Source organism: Athene noctua, chromosome 1, assembly GCF_965140245.1.
Source record: "Athene noctua chromosome 1, bAthNoc1.hap1.1, whole genome shotgun sequence".
NCBI lineage: Eukaryota > Metazoa > Chordata > Aves > Strigiformes > Strigidae > Athene > Athene noctua.
This window is the reverse complement of record NC_134037.1, coordinates 233536814-233554749: the sequence shown is the minus strand read 5'-3', so window position 1 is coordinate 233554749 and position 17936 is coordinate 233536814.

The window sequence follows — 17936 nt, the reverse complement described above, 5'->3', positions numbered from 1 at the left end:
CAGGTCTCATAGAGCCTATACTTATCCTAACTAGTTATTGTTATGTACCACAGTGTACATCACAGAAATAGAACATCCTTGACGAGTTTGACTAGCTGACGGAACGCAGAAGACCCAAGAGGGTAAGCATGCCTCTAATCCAAATGAAACTAGTTAACACGTTCTGCTGCTGAAGCTGAAGTAAGGATGACCAAGGTGTGAGGTGCCAACAGGTTGATCACAAGTTAGAAGGAATAAGACTGCTTTGGGTGGGGGGCGTGGCACTCTTGACTGTTGGGTCTGGAGGCAAAACCTTTTGTCTTATGTGCTGGTGTCAGCACAAGATACCACATCACCCTGACTGAACCTCTTTGGTGAGAAGCAAGGTGTGGGTCACTAGACCGGTAGCCACAAAGTGTTCTCAGTGTTGTTGAGGTGAGAATTTGTACTTATCATCTGCTCTCCTGGGATAACATAAAGCAACCATTATAAAACTGAAAGTATACACAGTATCTGACTGTATTTGGTGTTAAAGTGGCTTGAACAGGAAGGAGTGATTTCCATGCTACAAACCCTCTAGGTGTCTTTTGGGGTGTAGCTGTGGTCATTGAATCAAGTTTTGAGACTCACTAAGCTGCTTAGATCAATATTATGCTCTTCCTGAGCATATCTCTGTGGATAAATCCTGAGTTTGATAATTTTTGAGTTTAACCAGATGAAAAGGCAGATCCAAGATAAGAACTTTTTAAGAAACAAAAGCTATATGGCTACAGCGAACATCTCTGCAGGAAGTAAAATCGTACATGTGGGAGCTCTGAATTCTTTGAGAGGAGAAGACATAGAAGGGTTAGGCTGTCTTACCAAGGGGCTGGGCTAGTTAAAAATAAGCTGCCTGCTAGCTAGAAAGCTGAAGATGTTTCAGAGAGGACAGTGACAAGAGACATGCTTCAGCTAGGGAAAGAAGGGGAATTGTCATGCCTTTCTGTCTGCCTGAGCAATGAGGACTGATGCTCATTCTTAACAGTGGCTTTCCATGATGCCATGTGGATGCAACAGAAGCACCTCTGAGGACTGACTCCACTGGAGGAGCACTCCTGGGGACATGAGAGGCAGAGAAACCTATTCCCAGTTAACTGCCTGCCTCACTCCACAGGCAGAATTCAAGTCAAGACAGTTTTACGTGTACTTTCTGTAGGAGCAGATTTTCAAAGGAACACAATACCGATATCTCACTCCTGCTGCTAACAACTTTATCTGCTTTTCCGCTAGGTATTTCTTTATACTGATTTGTTGTGTTTTTCCTCTTAGTTTCAATTCTGAGTTGTATGGAGATGGAAGTGCTTTGTGAAGACTTTGTACAGCACATTGCAGCCAGAATGTTTCATGATACATCATACAGTCGTTACTGTGAATAATAGAATAATACTAATTACCAGGCGTAGTATGGACTTACAAATACAGGTCTTGTTGCAACTGTAAGCAAGTATGTCAAGTAATTAAGTAGTTTTATGGGTCCATATAATTCTGGGGATGTGTCTCACACCCATTCATTTTAAGAGAAGCAAATATTTACATGTTTTATGAGAAATTATACTTTTGTCTGGTTTTACACACAGAATACACAGACTCCTTCAGCAGGAGTGTTTAACCTCTTGATGGGCCCATTTCCATGTTTTTAATTTTTTTAAAGGAAATTTACTACTATTTCTTCACAATTGCTCTGTGACTGCTGCATCATAGTTTTCTTTAGGTCAGCAGTCTAAATACTGTGAAAAACACATGAAGTCTTCTAAGATATAGGTTGTACTAGAGTACCTTCCCTCACAATTCTGAACAAAGCTATACAACCATTTCATTCTGTACATGTAAATGCCATGTTCACACATTGCATATCTGTCTGACCACAGACTGAAAAGTCTTCTGAAGATTGTAAAACCAGGAGGTATTAAGGGAAATCTAGCCAGTAAAGGAGGGAAAGGAGAGGTAGGGAATAGATTTACAAGAAAGGCTTGGGTAGCGTACACTTCAGTGGAGCGTGGAGAGAGCTGAACAAAACTGACAGCAGTAAAAGAAGCTCTGCACCAAATAAATCATCCATCATGTCTACAAAGGATGATGATGATTTACAATTGACTAGATTAAAAAAGCAGGTTAAATATTTTATCAGTAAGTTAAACTTGCCCAGGATGGGTCTCTAGTACTGAGGGCAGATGGTGCAAGATGGGCCAAGTTCCATGCACTCTATGCCTTTGTCCACCAATGGCCTAGATCCCATAAAAAGTGCTGAAGTAGGGATTAAGGAGGAGCTGAGTAAAAAGCTGCAGTTTTATGGGGGCCTTAATTCAATGGTCCTTTTCAGTAACAATTTTTCTGTTACCTGGAGGTCTCTTCCTCAGGCCCAGAATTGCCCTAGTCGGAGCAGCTTGATTCTAGTTTCCTGCCTTCCCCTCTCTGGGATTTGGAAATGTGGAATTTTGCCTGAACGATGGACATATGCTCACTATAAGAGAGAGCTCAGGGAACAGGAAGGAATGTTTGTGGAGCATCCTTCAGTGTCCGCTTTTAGCTGGAAGCATAATTTTATTCAAATGCCTGTCTTGTCCCCCACCACGGATGCTGTGAATGATGCAGGATCTGGATGCACCCAGAGCTCTTTGGACAATGGGCATTCGCAGGAGCTGAGCTGGACTCATTTTTGACAGCTGTTCCCACTGTCCCTGTGTCACTTCTCTGAAATGATCTGACTTGCCTTAACTTCCTCAAGCAGAGCAGCAGTTCCTCTTGGATTCCTTCCTCTACTGTTTTAGTCAAGGCCTTTCCAGTTGTCCATAGAGGCAAAATGAAACCGAGAGGTTAATCTCCAGTGTTACCAGCTCCTCTCCTCCTAGGTCTGTTTATTCGCTTTCTAAACCATTTTTACATCTTTACAGCCCAGATGAACTTCTTTATGAGATGGACTCCTTATGGTAAAAGAGGTAAAACAATAAAATACTTTTGCTCTTCCATAACCTAAGGATGACACTGTGGAAGATATTAGCAAAAAAGCCCCCAAATTCATTGAGATGTTTTCAGCCTTAAGAAAAGAAAAAGTGTTGTAAAGTAGCACAGACAGGTCCTCGGAAAAACTCACCTGCTGCCTTAGGAGACAACAAACACCAAGAAGCATTCCCTGGAAGAAATCACAGTGCCTTGCATAAAGCAGAAGGAATGTGGTGTTGTGGTCACTTCAAAGCAAGACAGTGACTCTGCTGAGATGCTGTTATTGCGCATCAAGGAGTGTGGTGTGGGAAAGGAGAATTTATTTGCCTCACCTGGAACTTGGAGCCATTTTACTGTGCTCTCATCTTGGTCCAACAGTTACTGTAAATCAAGATCCACCTCCCTGAGTTCTCAGAAGGTGAAACTAAATCAAAGCAAGAATGGTTTTACTGGAATGGGGTATGTTTTTACTCCTCCTACACATTTCATGGATGAGACAAAAGAATGTGAGTAGTAGTTTATGTGCCAACACAGCACAAAGGATATATCCATGCTTCTCCTGTAACAGAGGATTTCCTGAGCTAACTCAGACCATAGTAACATCTGGCTGCAATAGCAATGTTCTTCTCACAGTACTTTCCTGTGCCAGCATGTTGTGACGTGTCAGGCTAGAAAAAGTTTTGTGGGTCTATGACTGAAGCAGAGCGCCAGGGCTCCTCAGAAGTGTAACAAAAGACTGAGAAGTCACTGAAGTAGGAAAATATGATGATATGATGAGCAATTGCAGAAAAGCATTTGCATTGTTTTGTGGATAGCAAAATGCAGTTGAACTGAGTCTGAAACAGCCCTGAGGAGTTTGATGGTACAGACGGAAGCACACTCCAGATCTAGACCAGGATCCTGAGCAGAGGAGCATCTTTCTTCTTTAATTTTGAAAGACAAAACAGTGATGGAGACAGACATTCTCAGGAAAGATGAAGTGCGCAGAAGTGTGAAGACGCACTGTCCTCCCTAATGAAGAAAAATTTGATTCTCTTGTTTCATCAATTTATTAGTCAACATGTTAACAGCACCACTCATAAACCTTCCCTCTCAGTCTGCTTAACATGGAGGATATGTTTGCCCCAGACTCCCCTCTAAATGCCTTTGAAGACACCTAGTTCTCTCTCCTTGTTGAATAGCAGCACTGTGTTTGCTGTAGCAGGGCTCCTTCAGCAGGTTCCAGCGGTCAGGCACAAGGCCTGTACCAGAGTTAGACAGGCTAGACTCCCCTGATCCCAATCCCCAGGATTTCTGTATTTGACAGACTAATGGGAAAGCAGAAATAACTACCAGCATATCCTACACACTTCCTATTTCAAAATGCTTTCTGGCTAGTTAACACATGCACTTCCCGTTTTACAGAGCAAATGTGCACAACTGCTGCTCCAGCAGATGCTGGCTGGAAATGGCCACGACATTTCCCCAAGTCAACCTTCCAGTTGCTCCTACCAGTAAATGGGGAAATTCACAAACAACCCATCTACTGGTTGTGGATCTAGCCTCTGATGCTGGATCCAGGGACTGTCCCCATGATGGTCTTTGCACTGCAGTGTGCTGAGTAATCACCAAAGGAGTATGATGACTTTACTCTCATATTTTCCCAGCAATTTTCCTCACATTTTTGTCTTCCCAGATTTCCTTTCAACAGGGAAACTCTTCAAGCCTTCCTACCCCATCCTCTCTGAGTTCCTGCAAACACCTTGTTCACTCCTACTTTCCCAAGAGTTCCTAGCTTCCACAGGTTCCTAGATTTTCCCTCTAGTATTTCCTCCCCTCTTTCTCTAGCATCTGTCACCAGTGGTTGTCTGGAGCCTTGAGCATTCTTTCCTTCACACCTTACCTGCCAAGGAGGGGCACCTTGGTGCCTGCAGCTTATTGCCTCCAGCCACTGTTTCTCCTGGGCACTCATCTCAGGCCAAAGTACTCCCCTGCTCTCTATCCCTGTTCCTCCTCCAGAGGAGCAACCCAAAGAACTCTGATTTTCCAGTGCATATCACGTGAATTAGCCTTTGACTATTACTAAAAGACTTTCTCTTAAATCCCCATTTGTCTCTGCCAGGTACCTTTTCACCACTCGTCCTTTCTTCCAACTTGACCTGCCAGTGAAGCCTGAAACACCTTTCAACAACTTAACTATGACTCTGTTTCCCATTGACCCTTGTCCACCCATGTAACTTCCCAGTCCAAGGAATTCAGAATTCCAGTCAAGCTTATAGGAAAAGAACTATTTCTGATGGTGTAAGACTGAGCTAGCTCACACTTTTGCTTCCCACATCCTGTTGAGGACAGAACACAAGTACATGCTTTTTTCTCAGAAAAAGGATTTGGTTGTAAATCCTCAGATGTTATAATCCAGGGTTACACATCTGCTCTCGATCTAGAAATGCTATTTACTGTGTATCATCAAAAAATGACACTTCTTTGTCTTCAAAGGTGGGCTGTGACCGCATGTGCTGTAGTATCTGACTGTCCCTAGGGCACTGTTTGCCATGTCAATAAGCCCATAGGTACTTCCAGTCTTTTATGTGCACAGGGTCTTACCGGGAAAACAAATGCTGAAACCATGCCAGTGCCTAAGGGCAGACTTCTCAAACAAAACCTATCATCCAAATCTGACAGCAGATGGCAGAAAATACACCTGCTGCTCCTGCCACTCTCCTATGTCATAGATCATTGCAAGCACTGCTCATGCAGGGATGGAGGGGTGGGGGGTGATGTGGGCAGCTGGTGTTCACTGTTCACCACTAACTTGCCTTGGCTGACCAAGGATGTACAAAAAGCCTGTCTCAGGAACAGACGGCTTGTGGCTACACAGGACTTCTCTCCAGAGTTCTGCCTGAGTCAGAGGAAGGAGGAACAAGAGAAAAGTTGCTGACACTGAATCATTTTTCTTTCTGCTGCAGTGAAATAAAAGCTGACCCAGGGATTTTCTGCTTTTTGCAAAAAAATCTTTGTCCTCTCCCTCCTCTCTGCCAACCAAGCATCAGAATTCAGGGCGTGTGTGTGTGTGTGTGTGTGTGTGTGTGTGTGTGTGTGTGATACCTGCATTTGCACTATGACATGCAGTACTACAGCAGTTGGCAGCTGGGAATCACCAAGTGAGAAAGGTGTCCCAGGGTCACGCTGAGGGTGAGTGGCGAGGGTGCCAGGGTGCCACTAAAGCAAGAGGCTTTGGCATGGCATGAGACCCACCATGTGATGGTTTGTGCACTGGGGCTAAAGGAAATTGTGAAATTTGTACCTAAGCTCGAGCTTCTAGTTATTTGCGATGGTTGTAAGCTGCTTGTAGAAACTCCAGGTGACCGGTCTGGTATTAAATGGTCACTATGTTCCTGCACAAGTAGGTATGTTGTCATGCCTGGTCCTGGGTTTCTCAGCCACAGGCAACTGGACACTGGAAAATAAGACATCACTTAAATTTTGCCCTCTGCACTGCCTGAGGACTTTGCCCTAAGTTAAGATGCAGGGCAAGAAAGGAATGAATCACACGTTGGTCAGAAAGATGTGCCTTGACCTCCAAAGGGATTTGGCACAGTTCACAGGCAGGAAGACAGAGGAGAACAGTGACTTGTATCTGTTCACCACCTCCCTTCCCCCGAGCCTCAATCAATAAAGCAGAAACCTCAGTTTTCCTTTCACTGTGAGAGGTGCGAGATGCTTGCTCAGCTGGACTCCCAAGAGATGGCTCCGTGCAGATGGCATAGGAGGTGAGGCTGTTGCAGGCAACAGGAATAGCTGAGAAAGTATCTAAGTGTGCTGAGCTCAGTGAGAAGACAAAACGAGGAGCAGAGAAAGAGTGAAAAGCAAAAGCTTGGAACAGCAGGAGCAAGTCTGCTTGGAGTTTTGTAAATCTGATGGGGCAACAGTACGTTGCTGTTAAGCACAGCTCGTTGCAGTTTTTCCTGTTGTAAGCTTCCCTTCACTCCCCCTGCACACACATCTTTCCTGTGCTTGCCTAACGCACAACTGCGCTGCGGCAAGTGGTTGCTTCCTGGGCAGAGGACACGCTCCAGAACTCACCGGGCGACAACACTGCGCGCTCCAGCTGGCCCAACTGTGTGTTGGCCTAGAAACCTGTCTGTATTTTACAGGTACAATGCCACGGGTGTAGCCACACAACCAAGGCCTACAGTACACAGTCCTCAACCATTGGCTTTTCCTCCTTAGGCAATGGGAGAGGACATGCTTGTCAGTTATTATCTTGTGGCCCGAATCCTCCCCACTGGCTGTGCAAAGTCAGTCCATAGGTGTATGTTGCTCACAGCTACCATCTCCTTGGCAAAGGGAAAAGCTCTCAGAGTGTCTCGCTACAGCATCTGTACTGCCTGCAACCTTAAGCCATCTCCCAGCTGACTGGAGAAAGGACTTGCAATTAAAAGGTTCCTTCCCCTCTGACCCTGCCTGTCTGTACAGGTGTGTCCACACACACCTCCTTGTACATGCATGCGCACAGACACACGCACACACACAGGTGTTTAAAGGAGCTCAATGCAAAACCATCAAGAAATGCTGAGTTTAACTTTGGCTGAATTGCAACCTCTTGTCTCCAAATTGGCCCACATCTGAGAAGCAGGAATGCTGTGTGTTGATCACCCAGTATTAAGCCATCGCTGTGCTATCTAAACATGATGTGAAAGTCAGAATTATATTTTTAATGATCTTTTGATAAAACAAAGTAATGATTTTTCTTCTAACCTCACTGAAGCTTGTCCTCTGCTTCCAGGGTACACAATTTCAACACCTTGTGTCAGTGGAAAGACCAAATTGAGGCCCCCAGCACAAGCTGGCTGTAATTTTAATCTTTAGCAGTCCTCTCTTTGAGGAATTGTATAAGCATGAACTCTGTATATAGGCCATCACATGTAAAATATGATGCCTACACTCCAGCATGTGGGTCAGATGCCTTAAGTTACACTGTAATAAATATTGCTAGTAAAATGTTCAGGTATAGTTATAGGGGGTGGATGTCCCTTAGCTTTACACTATATAGGTGATTTTGGAAGTGCCCTGGGTGAAGAGGGAGGCAAATGAGGCTTGAAGTCTTTCACAGAGTTTGAACTGAAAAGCTGTGTATTCCCAAGCAGCTGCAGGTTTGTTCACGTCTGAACGCTTTGATCATCATTTTCATTTCACTCCGTCAAAGAAACTTCAGAAGGTGACTTGCTCTGTATACCTTGCTCTGCAAGGACAAGAGAGACTTTAAGCGAGTCACAGTTTAAACCTGGATCATGTCACTATCGTCACACCATGCTATATGTGTAAAATTAAAAAAAAATCCAGCCGTTTCACAAAGCATTTACAACTTCAGGGGAATGTACCACTAGAGGGGGCTGGTTGTACATCACTCGGTTTAGGTGTCTGCGCGGCAGGGCCGGGTACGGTGAGCGCTCCCTTGGTGCCTCAGTACCGGTGCAGGTGTGTGGCCAGCGCAGCCCTCAGGGACGCCACCATCCTGTGCCAGCACGCCTCACTGTAGCTGGAGCCACATAAACTGCAAAACCTGCTGTTAGGTGTTGGAAGTGTGGGAAAAGCAAAACAATGAAAAAATCTGCAAAACACACATTTCCTTGACACAGAACAAACACAGGATGGGAGGTGTTTAAGAGTAGGGTTGACTTAGTGCTGAGGGATATGGTGTAGTTGGGAACTGTTAATGTTGGGCTGATGGTTGGACTGGATGATCTTCAGGGTCTTTTCCAGCCTGGATGATTCTGTGATTCTGTGAAGATCCAGTGATTTGTGCTTGCTGTGTCGCCAAGGAGGAATGCAAAGTGAGGTGGAAGCCACGCAGTCCCATTCTTTCACTTACCTCCTCTCAAGAACTGTTTTGCCATTGTCTGCCACCTTGTCTCTCACTCTTCCTCTTCTCCCACAAAAAACAGTGCACCCCTCACACCAAGGGATGTGCTGTGTCGTTATTCAAGCGATAATGGCTTCCTACCCACTCACACATACATACTATGATAAATACTACCCCGAGTTTGTACCTAACTTGGGAGGACAATAATCCAACACCAGATTGGAGGGACGGATCAACAGGTGTGTGCTCCTTGCCCCCCCCCCCCCCCCCCGAAGGGACACCTTTTGGTAAGATTTGAGCCCTCAGCTATGCCAAGTGACTACTTGGGAATTAAGTGTGTGTGATTGCAATCGTTTTTCTTTTTGTCTGTAGTGTTATATAGCCAACCTGCATTTTGTGCGTTTATTGCAGCAATCTTAAAGAATCTGTAAATGCTGCATAAAAAATAAACCATATTGTTTGTGAATCTGACTGCTTCTCTTGAATGCAACTGGACCTACAGCACATGGGCTGTTTGTGCATCTGGTGTCAGGCCTATAGTTACAGCCCTAATCGGCATACCTGTTAAGAGATAAGTCCAGCCACCCCCGGCCCCTCTAATCTCTGAGGATCGGCTATAACAGAAGGGGATTAATCTCTTACCAAATTTAGCCTCACCTTAAACACAACACCTGCCCAGAACCAGGGGCAGAACCCAGAGCACTAACCTCATCAATGCTGCGTTGCTGTGTTCGTGATGCTCTCTACTCCAAAGGTGTGTCTGCAGAGCCACCCCCAGCTGGAGAGGAGCAAACGTTCATCCCAAGGAAGCAATGCCCACACACCCCAGCAGTTGTAGTGTCTGCAGAACACAGCTGCACCATGTGTTCACTTCAAGCTCTGGCTCCTCATTCTCATATCTCCAAGCTTGCCCACCTCTATTCCTGTATTCTCTTAACTCCTTTTACTCTTCATGTTTTGTGAAAGACACACTGAGTGCCAACTCTCTCTGCTGCTGCCAAGTTAGCAATGCAGAGAGTACAGTGTTCTGCCCCTAGAGCCTGGTGGAGAGTCTGTGAGTCTGGTCCAGAAATCCTGAAAGCGTTTGGAGCTCTTTCAGTCTGAAGACACTTTCTATTAATTAGTCTTGGGAAGCTTTAGAGCCATTCCTAAAATAATGGAAGAAATTGCTTAAAGATATCCCTAGAGCTGCTCACTATTAGCAAATGTTTTCTCTCTGGAACACACAGGAGTACTGTTCCTTAAAGGCCTATCTATTCAGGCAGGAACTAACACATACCACCTCCTCCATGCCAAACCGGCACAGTCTAGCTCTCACTTAGAAGCCAGAGAGTGGAGCAGAACTGCACTTGAGATCATCATCATCATCATCATCTTCAATTTGCATGGAAGACAATGTAACTGCAGCTCACAGCTCCTGCTCTCCCATGCTATCTCCAAGACAGGAGGTCTTATGTGTTCATGTTTATCTGCACCTGCAACTCCCTTGCAGAAGTACCTACTGTACTCTGGTAGTGCCAGAGTTAATTTTCCTGACTGTGAGCAGCCAGGAACAGGTGAGAGAAAGCCAAAGGCTGCTGGTAAGTTTACCGGAGATCTTATTAGTTCCTGGATTTGGTGATGCTTTGAAATTATTTTGAATTTCAGCCATGGGCTCTTCAGCGTGCACAAATCCTCTGACTACATCAGTCCCAAACAACTTTAAAAAAAAAAAAAAATCTCCTTTCCTTTTGTACCATGGAGTTTTTCCCTTCCTGCTCCTCTCAAAAATCATGGGATAGTTGTTCAGACTACCCGCTCTATGGTAGACATGGAACCTGCTGTGGTGTCTAAATCAATTTTCCACTCTGTATCTGAAGGTTTAACACTTAGCAAATGATGATCTTCATGCAAGCGACACATTTTCCTGTTTTCTGTGTTTGAATAATTCTTATTATCATTTGCATAAACTCTTTCAGATGTTTTCTTATGTAATGCCCACGAGTTCTACTAAACCTCTGAATTCCCTCTTTCAGTTCTCTTTCTGCTACATCCATTTCTGCTTCTGCATTTAAATTTCTCTAACTTCACTCCCAGTTCACACTGCTGTCTATCCCCATTTCTGCCAGCCTGTAGCTGGGTACTTGCACTGGGAGAACATTCAGCAGAATTAACTGACTCCAGTGAAAATCTCAGCAGAGACAAAGCAGTTTGAGTTTTTACTGTAATTAGTATAGAAGTGGAAAAAGAGTCACAAAGTTACTTTCATCCTTCAGCTCCACAAAAAACAGATTTTCAGGTGCATTTTGCTAACAGAGTGAAGCCTAGCCTTTGTCCACAGGCAAATTCTCCTTGCAGATCCCCAAGGCACGTGAAGATCCATTGCTGCGCACACTGGGATGTTACCCTTCTGTGGGACCCACACAAAGACAACACCGAGTTCACATGAAATTGCTGAGGAGGGAAGAAGGGAAACTGTCAGCACAACTGCGCAGAGGTTGAAGCCCTTACCAGGAGGTGAAAATCATACCTTCTTTGCCTGAGGTGGTTTCAACTCATGTAACCACACTGCAGCAGAACTCACCAGCAACAAGTCAATAGGAATAATGTGATGTGCGGTGGAAAGCAGAGGGCATGATGGTGAGGGAAAGGGGGACTACTACAGGTGCATAGCTGTCATCAGGCATGCAAGATTCACAGGGCCAGAGGAAGAAGTCAGCAGAAAGTGCTTGCCTTTGTGGACCAACGCTCATAGGAGCAGGAGGCCCATGTGTTGGGCCCTGCCCTTGATGTTACTGGTGCAATTTATCCAGCAGGTCTTTTGGGACAAAGTCTATGTTCTCATCACTGGAGCAGACGTGTCCATCTGTTCATAGGAGTGCTTGGTACAAAGAAGTCCTGTGTCATCAGTGTTTCATCCCTCCCTTAGCATTTCCCTCTTCTGTCTCTGTGTCCTGACTGCCTTTATTGTGTTGTGTATACAACTTCTATGAAAAGCCATTACCAGTCTTTCCAACCTCAAGTCACACAATATTGAAGGGCTCTTAAGACACATTAACAAATCCAGGGCACTTGCAGCTGAACATTGTGAAAACACGAGGTTTGGGGCAAGTACGATACCAGAAAAATAAGGCAACAGTCCCTTTCTCCTGTTCGGTGCAGCCTGTAGCTGCGGGCGTTCCACAGTCAGGGGAGATGCAGGCACTGACTTCAATGCATCAGGGTTGGGAGTCCGTTACAGACCTGTGATAAAAATTCTTGAATATAAAAAATGCTTGCCTTGGAATAGGCACAAGTACAATGGTTGTTACAGAGATCAGAACAAAACTCTTGAAGCGTAGCCATTAAAAAAAAGTTGGATTTTTGTCATTTAATCAAAAGATGCAAAAATCTGTTGTACCTAATAATTCTGCATCTGTCTTGTTAAGTGAATGATAGTAAAATCAGAGGGTTAAGTTTCTGAGTTTTGTGTGTTAAAATGGCGGCTGAGTTTCACTATTTTTGTATATCCTATCACTCTGTCTTGTTAAGTGAATTATAGTAAAATCAGAGGGTTAAGTTTCTGAGTTTTGTGTGTTAAAACGGCGGCTGAGTTTCACTATTTTTGTATATCCTATCACTTGCACTGACACAATATGTGAAACAATACAAACCACCAACTAAGTCCTTACTGAACAGTACTGTGGTTAGGAGTACCAAATCAGAAGTTGGAGCTCTGACCCCAGTTCTGTTGCAGGCTGTCTTCATCATCAAGTCACTTAGGCAAGGGTTTTTGTTTGGGTGTTTTTTATGTCTAGAAAAACATCAGGCACTTCAGATTTGGGGACTGGAACTCATTAAAAAATATAGTAAACAAAATGTATTTACAAGGATACCAAAATGTATTTATAAGACCTTCTATAGCTTGCAAAAATATTGCAGTTTTGACAAATCAGTCCTAGATGTAATTTGTAGCCAAGGAATAAATTTATACTTTTTTGAAAGGAATGACATATTGCTAGCAGCGGGGAAGAATCTGATCCCTTGCCAGGTATCACTGGAGGAAACACAGGGTCAGCATATAACTTCACTGATATTACATAGGGCCGAGGATGCCCTTCATTTTGATTCTACTATATATTCATTGGTATGAAACTGACCATTCAGAGCTGAAAGCACTTTAAGAAAGATACGGCAACAGTACACAACAAGTGACTCCATCATTCCATTGGAGTCCCAGGTCGTCCAACAGAATATCATAACATGAGATCTTTTATTTTGTAACTATTTTATCCCATTTGCAGTTCCTCTGCTGTAATCTAGATAGCTTTCCAAAGTGCTGGAGTCAAGCCTCAGTCTGAGAAATGAAGTTTCTATGGCATGATGATGAGCAGGCATGGAAGTAAAAGGGAAGCCTTCCAAATCTACGTACTTTCCTATAGCATCAGATGAGCCAAAGTCCTTTGCCATACCAAGGTCCACTGCAGCACAGACAATAAAGCTACAATGGGGAAGAAACCAGGTCAAAAAAATTGTATCATCCTTCTAAGACTATGTACACACCCAAAGCAGTTCAACTTCTTCACTCACAAATGCAAATTAAAGAAATTACATGGCCTCAAAATGACTGTGGTTCATTGCTGGAGAAGGTGCTTAAACTTCCTCAGCTCCATTTTAGTGGAAGCCCATGCTATTGCAAAGAAGTAATTACTCTAGCCTTAATGCACAGTCTGCATGGCTCCCACCGGGAAGAAGGAGACACACACATCAAAAATAGAAAGATGTACTGTACAGTGGAGTGGGATGAAAGAAAATGATTCTGAAATTCCCAGAGGTGGAGCTGGTATCATTTTTGTCTCAGCTGTAAGCTTCAGGTCCATCTCCCTTCTGAACAGACTAACTTGACACACAGCCACAACATGAAGCTGCAAGACGCATTTTGTCAGGAGGACAGGTAGCAGTGTAAAATCCTAGAAACCTTAAATGCAAAAAAGTATTTGCATGCCTGATAAATCTTAAAACTTAAAGGTAGTTTCACATTCACTCAGATATGGTCGAAATCTGAATGGAGCACACCTGCATGGAAACCATTTTATACCCCACCTTGTGTAACAGCCCCCTTTGATCAACATTAATTTCATGGGAAAGACTGGGCCAAGTGTGAACTTCCACTCTCCTAAGACTTGTACAATGCTGATTAGGGGCCATCTATGCATATTTCTTGCTCACAATACTCCTCAGGGAGGGGAAGGGAACGGGACGTATTTCTGTATTACTTACTCATCCAATATTTTTTTAATATCTTCTGTGATGTCTCTGTATCTTTCCTTTATGTTATTTCTGGAGAAGCAAAGGGCAGCCAGATGAGTGAGCTTCTGAGGCTGGTTCTGCATCTTTTCATTCCACAAAAAGGGATGTATCAAGTTATTTTCTATTCTGAGGAATTTCAGTGGAAGATTCAAAATCCCAGATGGCAAAGCAGAGAGCTGATTCTCTTCAATGTTCAAACATTCGAGCTTTCTGTAATTTTAAGGACCACCAGGTATTTATAGGCTGTTCACACCATATTCTACCTTGACCACAGTTATATAATGTCCTAATTCCCGTCTGATGAATAAATAAACCAAGATGGCATGTATGTACAAAATGCTATGTGTTTCTCACAGTGTACTTTACATTCTAGACACAATTGTACATCTAACACTTTTCTAATTATAATTTAAATACCTGGGTTATCTAGAAAGTCAGGGATGGGTGTATCTGAATACACTAGACATGTACACAGAGAACATCAAGGGCAACAAAGAGCAATACAGTCTCATGTACGAATAATTCCTTTTCTAGTTTCTACTGGGTGGGTTCCACAGAGTTATGTTTCAATTCCTATCTCACCAACATTGCACATTGCTTGAAAACAACCACACATGGCTTAGAAATACATTTTCTCTTTCCTTATCATACAGATCAAGTGTCTGTGCACATATATGGTCCAAATGTGAGAATGATCGCACTTTGCATAGGGATATTTGACGTACAGCTATCATCAAGATGCTTGTAAACAGTGGTTTGGCTCTACTCTATCCACAGCTGTTTCAGGTATGCAAGGTAAACAAAAAAATTTACTGTTTTTGTTTAAATGAACTTCTCACATAGGACAGGATTAAGAAGGGGGAGAGAGGGTGCTGTGAATCTTCCCAGTGTATTCAGTGATACAATTAATATCCAAGTATGGTGCACAGCATTGTGATGTACAGATCTGGTTTCATTTTGTGTTGCTTATATAAACCTGTGGTTCTTGATGTCACTAGGAATAAAGCTAATATCCCTATAGGCAACATGCAGATACTGGAGATATTCTAATAAAAACAACCTACAACGAAAGAAAACAGAATAATGAGTTGGAAACACAAACGACAGACAATCATGGAGTCAGAATAATTTAGGCTGAAAGAGACATCTGGAGGTCATCTAGTCCAACCCTGTAGGTCCAACCATTTCTAACTGCTACACAGTGTGTAGGCCTCTATGGTTTTTACCTAGTATGGAAAATTATGATGTCTTAGGCTATTTTCAGGATCCAAAACTGTGGTTCAGCTCTTACATGAGCTGAGATGATCTATAGAGGTATTCTCTCCACTCAGTGGGGATGTTGAGATGGCTGCCTCAATTAAATATCTAAAGCCAGGAGGATGAAGCTAGGTCATAGCATTCCAAAATACTCTAAAAAGGGACTTTTGCTTCTGTACTCCAGAATCTCCACAGGACAATCAAGTTTTAATGTATTGATTAAGTTTTAAAATGCTACCTATTTTTACTGCTACACAAAAGCAGAGAGTAGACCTAAGAATGGAAGCCACAAGACCATTATTTCTCAAGATGTTTCAGCTAGAATGTCCGTTTACTGAAAATGAGCCACAGCTAATATATTTATGTAGTAAATTTAAATATGGCAGGATATTTTAACAAGAATTACAATTAACTTTCAGTACCTCTGCTTTCTACTACTGTGAGAACGTCTTTTTTGTTTGGGTTAATTGTATGTCTAGAATGGAAATTAGTGAATTATTATAATGTAGGTCAAGATAGAAATCCTTGTTTGTGGTTATAAATGCTGCAGTTAATAAAAAATATCTTACCTAGATGTAAGATGTGATAGCAAATTGAAGGAAGCTGTAAATTTCTTCAGTGAATTCAATGTGTGAATGACATTAGGGATTTCTCTGATGGGACTGTTCAGGAGCACCAGGACTTGTAAGGTTTTAATATTAAACACCTGAGGAGGGAAGGGGACAGTGAGTGGAAACAACAATGGCTGCCCATCACAAAGCAGGTCATAGTTCTTTTATAAGCATTCTGTATTTCTAGTATCAGTAAACTATGCTGGAAGAGCTAGAAAATCAATATTGTAAGAACAGCTAGTACAAGTACTGTATACATAGATACAGCTAACTACTGTAAACAGCACTGCAGATACAGTGTGAGATACAATTGCCAGTCACTTACTGTATCACTTAAAACATTGTGACTGGGAACTGCAGAGCAGAGCTCCTGGGTATATAGACTGCCCAGAACTTCCCTTTATAAGCCTTGGGTTTGTTCCTGGTGTCTCATCCTAACTTTTTGACATTAAACTCTCAATTTCTATAATGTCTGCTTGAAGCATGTTTTTGCTAAAACTGTATGAAAGGATATCAGAAAAATATTTTGTTTGGTCAGCATTTAAACAAGACTTGAAAAGCAACCTGATAATATTTCTTGCTTTTGGAAGTGCAGTGTTTTTCAAGTCATGGATCAAAACCACAACAGGAGTGGTGAAAGTTTTCAAAAGAGAGGTTTAACTATTAGAAGCACCTTCGTTTAAGTTACTCATCTGACTTTTTAAGGTCTTACATAGTTGGCTGCATACTGATGGCGAGTCAGAAAGGCAGGAAGGGGAAGGATCACATTTTAGAATAGTTTGAAAAATACTGATTTAGCTCCTTAGCTCAAGAGCCCTGAAGGAGACATTTGAAGATCTAAATTGGTGCTGCTCAGAGCAGGAGTTTGGGCTAGATGACCTCCAGAGCTCTCTGCCAGCCTGCATCTACAACTGTCAGTTGTTTGAGAACAGTCTTTGCCAAGGCAGACACAGCCCTGGGCCTGAACATGGGAGACCATGTAACGATGTAGGTACCACTGTATCAGGGAGCATGGCAGTGGGTGTGATATCCCAGGCTTCTAAAAAGAAGGAGCAGGGAAATGTTCACAGTCCCCTAAAATGGACACATCTGTCCTATCACCAGGAATCTGCTTAAACTGCAAGTGTTTACAAAATCTAGTCAGCCCATGTTCACTAAAGCTCTTCTAGCTTTTAGTAGCTACTCATGCCTGGCTCTAATTTAGATTTTCCCACTCACTGCAGATGTTTAGCTGCTGCAGATGACATCTAGATACCTTAAGTGAGAGGCCCAGACTGAGACCACTGGGAATTGTAGCTACAGGTTACTCATTTCTGGGGGAAGATTGTGGATAAGGGACAGGAAGACCCGTGAGAGCAGACAGGAGCCTGGGAGGGTAGCCATGAAGACTTCTGTGATCCTTCCTGTGATTCTTCCTAAATTCCAAATAAACATGAAGGTAAAGAAGTTGAATATTGTAAAGTATTATTTTTCACTTCTTTTAAGTATCTGTGCTATGCCATTTGCTTCACTGATTAAATCATGACTCTTAGAAAGTAATTTTTTATATCTAAACTGTGAAATATCTTCTGTCATTTTAGTGAAGTCATGCAAAAAAAGCAGCACATATCTCTATAGGAAAGAAGAGTAAATTATTGAATGACAAGTTAAGGTAGACCAAGGTATTCATTAAAGGGGTCAGGTCTGGAAGGTGAATCGAAAAGTAGACCTAAAAGATACATTAAATATGAATCAGCTGCATTAAAAAGTCTTTCAGCATTTCATTTAAATGCAAAAAAGTAATATCCTTAAGAACAATTCCTCAGGGCTCACAGATTTATCATGAAAAAAAAGCCAGAAATACAGAGTTTGATTCCCCTGTGGATGGAGTCAGGTTAAGCAGTGTCAAAGATATGCCTAAAGGCCGTATTAGCATCTCAAAGCCCAGCCCACCTTGCCCCTCGCCACAAAATCCTTCAGTCATTACTACTCCCATCCATCAATTCCAAGTAACCTATTCT